Source organism: Lycium barbarum, chromosome 11 (genome assembly GCF_019175385.1).
Source record: "Lycium barbarum isolate Lr01 chromosome 11, ASM1917538v2, whole genome shotgun sequence".
Classification (NCBI taxonomy): Eukaryota; Viridiplantae; Streptophyta; class Magnoliopsida; order Solanales; family Solanaceae; genus Lycium; species Lycium barbarum.
In genome coordinates this window covers 122805216-122816376 of record NC_083347.1, presented here as the reverse complement: position 1 = coordinate 122816376, position 11161 = coordinate 122805216, and the positions used below count along the sequence as shown (strand labels likewise).

General features: G+C 41.1%; 1 long non-coding RNA gene across 1 annotated transcript; it reads left to right on the top strand.

Annotated features, from left to right (window-relative positions):
* Window positions 1–1626: 1626 nt before the first annotated feature.
* Window positions 1627–4294, top strand: LOC132619012 (uncharacterized). Its single transcript, XR_009574462.1, has 3 exons — window positions 1627–1727; window positions 2672–2722; window positions 4216–4294. It is a non-coding gene; the product is annotated as an uncharacterized LOC132619012 (long non-coding RNA).
* Window positions 4295–11161: the final 6867 nt, after the last annotated feature.

Below are 11161 nucleotides of genomic sequence, written 5' to 3'. Positions count from 1 at the left end.
TATCGAAGTCAACCATCTCTAGCTCAATCAAATCAGCTTGGGTCTGACGATCACATATCACAATAATACAATTTCTGTATACCCGTCTTGCTATCACGGGTTCACCAACCGGAGTAAGTACCTCAAAGGGTTTAATGAACTCGGGTTTCACCTCAACACAACCGGCAACATATGGAGTAATATAAGAAAATGTAGAACCAGGATCTATCAACGCATACACATCACAAGAGAATATAGACAATATACCTGTGACGACATCTGGGGAAGACTCAAGATCCTGTCGCCCAGCTAGAGCATATACACGAGGCTGAACAGCACCTGAAGTGGATGCTCCCCCTCTACCTCTGCCTCTACCTGCTGTCATCTGGGGAGTCTGTGTTGTCCGGCGCGCTGACGAAGAACCAACTGCTGAACCTGTGGGCTGAGTCCCAGCCCTATCTCTCGCTGAGGGGCAGTCCCTCATCATGTGACCGACTTGCCCGCAGGTATAGCAAGCATCCGACCCTAGGCGACACTGTCCCGAATTCAACCTACCGCACTGATTACACCGCGGTACTGGGGGCCTCTGCTGACCTTGATCTCTCCTGGACTGAGAATATGAGGCTCTCGAACTTTGTCCCTGACCCGGCTGAAAAGTACGATCGAACCTCCTATCTGATAATCTGGGGGGCGCACTAGTCGCGGACTGACTTGAGTGCCTGGGATGTGTCTGTCTCGGTCCCCCCCTATACTCACTGCTCTCTCCCATAGATCTAGCCCTCTTACCCTGCCTTCTGTCACCATTATGATCACTTCCTTTCTGTCGTTGTCGTTCCTCGAGATTCTGGGCATGGGCCTGTATCCGGGAAATATCCATCCCGTCTTGCAAGGAGGCCGTCAGACAATCTCTTTACAAATGTGGCCCTAGGCCACTCACAAACCTGTAAACCTGGTCTTCCATGTCTTCCACCATAGCTGGAGCATATCTTGTCAATGAATTTGTTATATCCCGTATTTTTTTACGTCGGATTATTTGTAAGCTGAGGTGGGGCCCACACATCGAGATTTTTTTTGGGACATCTGAAAAGTCATATGAATCACATATGTGAAGTTAAACACAACTCAAGAAGGACCCTTGGGCCAAATCAAAGTGGAAGTCCTCCAAACGAATATTTTTAAGAAAACGTTTTCGGGTGATCTGACTTCTACGGGCAAAAACGGTATTATAAGTTTGGAATTTGGAAAAATACCAAGAAATAGAAGTTGTAGATAATTGAATTAGCTTTCCAACCATAGGTCGTGGGTTCTCAGGTGACGTCGGTACAAGGAGATATGGACGTTTTAAGGTCGAAAGGTCAGTGGGCTAGGCCCAACTCGGGATCAACCGAGTTGGCCCAAAAAAATAAAAAACGAATTTAGGCCCAAAAGTGAGGGTGGCCGGCCATACCTGGCCCAACCCATGTCACTTAATTAATTTTTCATGTGATAAATAAGACTAGAAGGGATCATTAGTCTTAGAAACTTCAAGAAAATTTGAGAAAGAGAAAAACAACAAAAAGAAGAACAAAAGCTTAAAGGCCATAGCTTGCAAATTTTTGCCCTTTGAAATCTTTCTCCAAAAATTATTTTCATGTGGTATTCCTACTAATTAAAGGGTCCTTTACAACTTGGTGTAATTATTTTGGAAGAAAGAGCACTTGTTTCTTCAAGTTGACAACTTGGTCAAGTGAAAAAGATTGTAGAAAAAGGTAAGAATTAATCCCTTTTTATTATGTTATGAAGGTTGGTTTATGTTGTAGTATGTAGAAATGAGTAGAATTTATGGAAATATGGAAGTTTACAAAGTGGGTATGCATATATGTAAGTGGACATATATGTATATTGTTGTATAAATAGTATGAGTTGAATTTTATGTTGTATTCTAGTTGTGGTTATGGTGAAATTTATATTGGAAATGGAAGAAAATGGTTCAAGTTGGCATGGAAAATTATTGGAAATAGTTATAGGAAATTATGTGATTTTAATGAAGTTTTTATGTAATTATAGAAGTGGAGTTTTAAATGTGAATTATTATGTTAGTTGGTGAATTTGGAAGGATAATAGTCCATATTGGCATGAAAGATTGGTTGTTAAGTGGTTATGAGAAGTTTTGTGATTTTATGGTAGATTTATGTAATTATGAAAATGAAATTATTAAGGTGCAAATTATGATTATGGTTGATGAAATTGGAAGATGGAAATATGTTATGAATATGTAGATTGAAGATTAGAAGTTTTGGATGGATTACGGTTTTGGTGGAAAGTTTGTATATTTTGTATATCTTGTGAATATTTGGTAGAAACGATATGAAATGCTTCCGAATTATATTGTAATGATCTTGATTAGTAATGAATGTAAAAACATTGAGATTGGTTTGGAAATGTGAAGTTGGAATGAAAGCTATTGCATTATGTTGGAAAGAAGACTAGTTGTGTTATATTGTGTTTTGTAGTCATGGTTGTTGTCATTGTGTTGATAGTTTGGCCGGGTTGAATTCCCGGATTGTTGTTGATAAAAAATTGGCTAAGTTGAATTTTGGGGATGGTGTATTTATAGGGGAGATGCTGCCTAAATTTTTGTAGACAAGTATTGGTTAAGATTGAAATCTTAAAGCCTTACAATTAACATTTGGTAATTGTGACCAAATTGTAGATTTTGGCGAACTTGAAACTTGATTTTGGAGACGTGTATGAAGCGGAAAAGGTATGTAAGGCTTCACCCTTCCTTCTATGGCATGTCTTAAACGTAATAAGTTGGGTACGAGCCTCGGGGACAACTCTATTTCCCAGAATTCGCACTTAAAGTTTCCCCTTTTTCATTCAGTAGAATTGAATTAGAAATTGTGTAAAATATTGGAGAAACTTCCTAAACATCTAGAACTGGCATAAATATGACCCGACTACCTTAAAACCCTCACAAGTGACGTCATGAAATATAATGTACATAAATTTGGTACGCCGCCTCATTTGACCCGAGGTGGGCCCATTGTTCCCGGATTTTCCCTATTGCTCCGTTTGACTTATTTTGGGAGTAGAATCCAAAGGAAACTTTTGATCCTCGTTCCGATTATCAAACGATAAGTACTGTACCATTCTAATGGAAATATGTATATGTATATAAAATATGTATATGTATATAAGATATGTAAAAGTATATAAGACATGTATATGTATATAAGATATATATATATGTTTATAAAATATGTACATGATATACGTATATGTATACGATGAAAGATCCAGAGCGCTATAGACGCTGATATATGTATATGATACACGTATATGTATATGATAAAAGATCCAGAGCGCTATAGTCGCTGATATACGTACATGATACCAGTATATGTATATGATAAAAGATTCAGAGCGCTATAGACGCTGATATATGTACATGATGTATGCATATGTATACGGGGAAGATGGGAATAAGGGCAGAGCGTTATACACGCATATCCACCTGATCAGTTGGCATTACATGACATGATATCGTCCCGGACGCGGGATGCCCGGACGCGGGATGTGTATTTATGGTTAAATGGATCGGCTGCCGACGCCTCGGCAATATGACATGTTCTATTTTTATATATATATATGAACAAGAAAAGATTTTCAACGGAAAGCTAAGCTATGATATGATACGCTATGATACGCTATGCCATGATATGATACGCTACGACAAGCTATGCTATGATATGATAAGATATGCTATGATATGACAAGTTACGCTATGGCATGATACACTATGACACACTATACTATGGCATTGACATGATATAACACGATACGACATGCTGTAGTAAGACATGACATTACACGATATAATATGCCATGATAAGACACGATAGGATACGACCTGATATGCCACGATAGGATACGACCTGATATGCCACGATAGGATACGATAGGGCACGATAGGACACGATACGACAAGATACGACATAATATAAGTTCTATTTTCTACGTTCATGGAGGGGAAATGTTTTAAAAAGGGAAAGACAAGCCATGCATGATAGCCGCCCAAAAAGGGGCCTTCCTATGTACAGGTTACTTTCTTGCCTCATTATATGTCCTGTGACTCCATGATATTATTAATCGCACTCTATGTTATTGCTTGCATTGTCTTCCATGCCTTACATACTCGGTACACTATTCGTACTGACGTCCCTTCTTGTGGACGCTGCGTTTCATGCCGCGCAGGTCAGCAGACAGGTGGACGTGATCCTTAGAAGCTCTACCAGCCGCACTTGACAGCGCTCCAGTTGTTCCGGAGCCTCACTTCAGCGGTACTATTTTATGCATATACATTCGGGCTTGGTAGCACCCCGGCTCTTTCTATGTATAAGTGTACTATGTCTAGAGGCTCGTAGACAGATACGTACAGTCAGTCAGGTACAGATATATGTATAGTGTTTTGGCATGTTAATATTGTTGTACAAGGTAATAACGGATTTTATTAGTTTATGTTCAAGGAAAAAAAAATGGCTCGGTTTACACGGCTTGCTAAGAGGTACAGGTAATACGATAGATAAGGGGTGCTCGGTACAAGTATCGGGTACTCGTCACGGCCCCTAGTCGGGTCGTGACAGAATTGAACTGCATATTATACTCTCGAGCACTCATGCCTCTTTGTTTTAAATTCAGGAACCTGTCCGCTCTAGCTCGGCGGACCTCGGGTGGCAAATAATGGCGAGTAAAATCATCTACAAACTCTTGCCAAACCGGAGGAGGAGCATTCTCCCCTCTTGATAATACCCAATTATTGTACCATAATACCGCCAAATCCCAGAGTCTATAGGATGCCAACTCCACGGATTCAGTCTCGGAGGCATGAACAACCCTCAATGGCTTCAATATATCATCGATAAAACCTTGTGGGTCTTCCTCCGGCTTTGACCCGAAGAATTCCGGAGGATTTAGACTCATAAAATCACGGGCCTTTGTACTTGCTGCCCGATCACTTGAACCCACATTCTGTCGTTGTGCTTGTGCAGCCACCAACTGGGTCAATAACTGAATAGCCTCGGTCATTTGTTGGCCCGAAGCAACCGGCGGAGGAATTGGAGCTGGGGCTCCTGCTTGCCCTTCCACATTGGGCAAGGTAGAAGAAGAAGTGGGAGTGGCATGCGAGGAAGTGGCATCCTGAGCCTCGCTGTGTCCCCACTCAACTGGAGGTTCTCGACTGGTGCCTTCACCGGCGGCATTTAATATCGCGCGGATTTGCTTCTTCTTTGGCGGCATCACTGAAATCATAACGCACAATTAGAATAAAGGAAATCTTACATAGCAGTTCTATTGCACGATCTCGTAGAAGAAAGATGGTCATTTTTCCTAAATGCCATGTAGCCTCTTGTTTATTGATGTGGCGCGCAACACACCATAAATAAGACTCTACTAGACACGGCTCGTAGACACCTCCTAAGACCGAACCGCTCTGATACCACTTTTGTCACGACCCGGCTAGGGGTCGCGACGGGTACCCGTGCTAACCACCGAGCACCACTCGTGTTACTACTCCTTAACCTCTTTATCAATCGATTATCCACTTCATAGTTAATTTATAAGAAAACCATTTTTCATTTGGAAACAAAAGCATTGTATATACTTGAGCCCTATAGGCTAGCAGAATAATACATATATGTACATACATACAAAATGACCCTTCCATGAGACCATACAACCCACATCGAGTGTCTAGGAGCCTCTATGAACTGACATACATACAACTGAACACAAAAAATTGTCATAGGCACCTCCGGAGCAATGGAGGGCTCTCAATCCGCTGGCAGATCTAAGAATCCGGAGCAAGATCTCCTGCCTGTCTACCTGCGGGCATGAACACAGCGTCCAAGGAAAGGACGTCAGTACGAATATTGTACTGAGTATGAGAGGCATAAATAGTGAAGGAAGGCATCAATAATGAAATGAGAACATCAATATAAAGCATATGGATCTGACCGATAATCATAAATGGAATAATGCATGCTGTCTTACTGATACTTATCATCATAACATATATGCCTCATATGCAGACTGCCCGTCCAAGATGGAACGGTGGGTTCATCAACAATATAAGCCCGCGTCCAGGCCTCCCGCGTCCGGGTACCATCTCATGCCGCCCACTAGTGGTGTCTGCCCATTCCCGAAGGTCATGGTGTCTCCGTATAGCTGCCCGCCTTGGCGGTGACTGCCCGGCCAACTAGGCACGGTGTAATGCAATTATGTCATTCTCATCATATAATGCTTACTATCATATACTCATCAAAACATGCTTATCTCACCATAGTACATGCATGAAGCTCTAGATTATTTCTAATCTATCGGGGTGACGCAAGGTCGTGATCCCCCGATATCATTATGAAGCAATTACTGTCATTCTGCCTCACCTCGAAGGAACTAGTACATAAGGTGAGTGTAGGCAAGGAATAACATCATCACTATTCTAGTATCATCATATTGTATAACTTATCTTATATAGACATTCATAGGTATAAGCTTTTAACTTCTTGGACTGCAAGAACTCATGAAGGGAATAGAGATTTAAGCTAAAAGATTCATGCCATTAGAAGAAGGACTAGCCTCACATACCTCTGTCGCTTAGATAAGCTATCGGTTTCTCGTTCACCTCCGATGTCACGTCGTCACCTTCATTAAGGAATGTGGGGTACATTAGCTAAATAGTTATGAGAACGTGTCGTTATTTCTAGGAAAAATTGGGCAGCACTTCCTTTGTTTATACTACTTTTCCCATGTTCTATATCAACTCCCAACATTCCCAATGCTACTCACAATATCACAATCAACAATCATCATCTATGTGCATTTAGCAAAATCCACCATTTCTCTCCAATTTCATCACATTTATGGTTATAGGTTCGATATCGTATTTTCCCACGTATCACATTTATCGCAGGGTTTACAAGTTATTTATAACATATTAATACTCACAACACCCTATTATTCATGATTCAATTCAACTATTATCCAAACATGACACTATTCACTCTTGAATGATCCATTTGCTATGCTTCTCTACAAGTCGAGTACCTTAACCTTCCAATATCTTAAACAACATGTAATGGTCATGAAACTTACCTTGGATGATGGTTGGACAAGCCTTGAGTGGAGTTTTCCATTCTAGCACCAAAACCCTACTTTCTCTCTTTGGATTTCCTTGAGGAAGATGAACTTTACTTAGGTTTCATACACTTTGATTCATGGATTTGATGTTGTTAATCTTGGTTTCCCTTGATTTTTCTTGTGGATGAAAGTTTAGAGAAGGTTCCAGAGGTTTTAGGACCAAAGTGGTGAAAAAAATGAGTTAGAAACGAAATTGGGTCTATATATAATTGTCCAGAAGATTCTGGACTGGCACAACATGCGACAGTATATGCGAGTCGCATGTCGAACATGCGAGTCGCATGTTGTGTCGCAAGTCATTCCAGTTGATCAACTCTCACTGGCATGGTTTGCGGTGGCATCTGCGAGTCGCATGTTGAACATGCGAGTCGCATGTTGTGTCGCAAGTCATGCCAGTTGATCAACTCTCACTGGCATGGTTTGCGATGGCATCTGCGAGTCGCATGTTGTACATGCGAGTCGCATGTTGCGCCGCAAGGTGTGCCAGAACGTGATGAACTATCTGCCGTAAAATGGCCATAACTGATCCCGATGTGCTGTGAGGGCCCACACCTATGGTTGGAAATATATTTCAATTATCTAAAACTTTTATACTTTGGTGTTTTTCCCAAATTCCGACTTAAAAATGGAGTTTTGGCCCCTACAAACCAGATCCTCCGAAAGTGTTTCCTTAACTCGCCCTTTTGGATGGCTTGTGCCCATATTTAGCTTGTGGGTACTTCTTGAAACTCACTTGGATCCTAATTACCAACATAAGGGGCATTGTAATTCTTCTCCTAAATATCTTTAAGACATCGCTAGTTCGATACTCGAAATTGTCCTTCGCCAGTCGATCCACTGTGCGCGAACGAAAATTTTTCCGGGGTGTAACATAGATGATGTGCAAATAGCGGAAAAGTTAACTTATAAATAAGTGCCTATTTCCATCTTAGATAGACAAGTGCGAAAGCTTCGAAACAAAGAGGTAGCTTCAGTTAAGGTCCTGTGGCGGAACAACAACCGGGAAGAAATTGACTTGGGAAGCGGAAGAGAGTATGAAGTCAAAGTATCCGCACTTATTCCAACCCCCAGGAGAGATCCAAGACGAAACGCCAACGAGATAAGGTACGTATACATTAATTTTTATGATGTTGGTCGTGTGTGGCCACAAATATGTTGCTATTGTGATGTAGCCCTGTGAGGCGATGATATTATGGGTTGTTGTGACAGGATAGTAGTGCTATAGTACAGGGGAAACTCTAGCGAAATTTTCGTAGAATCCCGACTAGTTTAACATTCGAGGACGAATGTTCCCAAGGGGGGTAGAATGTTATACCCCGGAAAAATTTTCGTTCGCGCACAGTGGATCGACTGGCGAAGGACAATTTCGTGTATCGAACTAGTGATGTCTTAAAGATATTTAGGAGAAGAATTATAATGCCCCTTATGTTGGTAATTAGGTTCCAAGTAAGTTTCAAGAAGTACCCACAAGCCAAATATGGGCACAAGCCATCCAAAAGGGCGAACTAAGGAAACACTTTCGGAGGATCTGGTTTGTAGGGGCCAAAACTCCATTTTTAAGTTGGAATTTGGGAAAAACATAAAAGTTGTAGACAATTGAAATATCTTTCCAACCATAGGTGGTGGGCCCTCACAGCATATCGGGATCAAAAGTTATGGCCATTTTACGGCAGATAGTTCATCACGTTCTGGCACACCTTGCGGCGCAACATGCGACTCGCAGATGCAACCGCAAAGCGTGCCAGTGAGATTTGATCAGCTGGTATGATTTGCGACACAACATGCGACTCGCATGTTCGACATGCGACTCGCATATAGTGTCGCATGTTGTGCCAGTCCAGAATCTTCAAGACCATTATATATAGACCCAATTTCGTTTCTAACTCATTTTTTTTCACCATTTTGGTCCTAAAACCTCTGGAACCCTCTCTAAACTTTCATCCACAAGAAAAATCAAAGGAAACCAAGATTAACAACATCAAATCCACGAATCAAAGTGTATGAAACCCAAGTAAAGTTCATCTTCCTCAAGGAAATCCAAAGAGAGAAAGTAGGGTTTTGATGCTAGAAGGAAAAACTCCACTCAAGGCTTGTACAACCATCATCCAAGGTAAGTTTCATGACCATTACATGTTGTTTAAGATATTGGAAGGTTAAGGTACTCGACTTGTAGAGAAGCATAGCAGATGGGTCATTCAAGAGTGAATAGTGTCATGTTTGGATAGTAGTTGAATTGAATCATGAATGATAGGGTGTTGTGAGTATGAATATGTTATAAATGACTTGTAAACCCTGAGATAAATGTGATACGAGGGAAAATACGATATCGAACCTATAACCATAAATGTGATGAAATTGGAGAGAAATGGTGGATTTTGCTAAACGCACATAGATGATGATTGTTGATTGTGATATTGTGAGTAGCATTGGGAATGTTGGGAGTTGATATAGAACATGGGAAAAGTAGTATAAACAAAGGAAGTGCTGCCCAATTTTTTTTTCCTAGAAATAACGACGCGTTCTCAGCTAATGTACCTCGCATTCTTTAATGAAGGTGACGACGTGACATCGGAGGTGAACGAGAGACCGATAGCTTAGCTAAATGACAAAGGTATGTGAGGCTAGTCCTTCCTTCTAATGGAATGAATCTCTTAGCTTAAATCCCTATTCCTTTCATGAGCTCTCACCTTCTAAGAAGTTAGAGGCTTATGCCTATGAATGTCTATGTGAGATAAGCTATACGATGTGAGGATGTTATTCCTGGCCTACACTCACCTTATGTACTATTCCTTTCAAGGTGAGGCAGAATGTCCATAATGGTTCCATAATGATACCGAGGGATTACGACCTTACGTCACCCCGATAGAATAGAGTTGACCTTGAGTCTTACATACATATCATGGTAAGATGAGTATTTTATGATGACCATATTATGATGAGTATTTTGCAGTGAGCATGTCATGAGCATATTATACCGCGCCTAGTTGGCAGGGCAGTCACCGCCAAGGCGGGCAGCTATACGGAGACACCATGACCTCCGGGCATGGGCAGACACCACTAGTGGGCGGCATGAGATGGTACCCCGGACGCGGGAGGCCTGGACGCAGGCTTACATTGTTGATGATCACACCGTTCCATCTTGGACGGGCAGTCTGCATATGATGCATATATGTTATGATGATAAGTATGAGTAAGACAGCATGCATTATTCCCTTTATGATTATCGGTCAGATCCATATGCTTATAATGATGTTTTCACTACGTTGTTGATGCCTTCTTCATTGTTTACGCCTCTCATACTCAGTACAACATTCGTACTGACGTCCTTTTCTTTGGACGTTGTGTTCATGCTCGCAGGTAGACAGGGAGGAGATATTGCTCCGGATTCTTAGAGCTGCCAGCGGATTGAGAGCCCTCCATTGCTCCAGAGGTGCCTATGACAATCTTTTGTGTACAGTTGTATATGTGTTAGTTCATAGAGGCTCGTAGATACTCAATGTGAGTTGTATGGTTTAAGGGAAGGGTCATTTTGTATGTATGCACATATATGTATTGTTTTGCTAGCCTACAGAGCTCAAGTATATACAATGCTTTTGTTTCCAAATGAAAATGGTTTTCTTATAAATTAAGTATGAAGTGGATAATCGATTGATAAAGAGGCTAAGGAGTAGTAACACGAGTGGTGCTCGGTGGTTAGCATGGGTACCCGTCGCGGCCCCTAGTCGGGTCGTGACACTCCCCCCCCCCCCCCCTCACACTTTCACCTACTTCCTAATATATAGATAACTATAATGGGGTACAGAATTTAAGAAAAGAAGAAAGATAATTGTGAACGAATTAATATTTTTCTTTCTTGTCTTTTTCATCTTTTATGTTTACTCTTGTAAAGTTTTCTTCCTATTGAAATTAGAGCAATCTCGTATTCGGTTCTTCAATCAACTTGTCATGATGATTTTTCACCTCTCAATAGTGTTTTATATTTAAAAAAAAAAATTAATACTGTGAA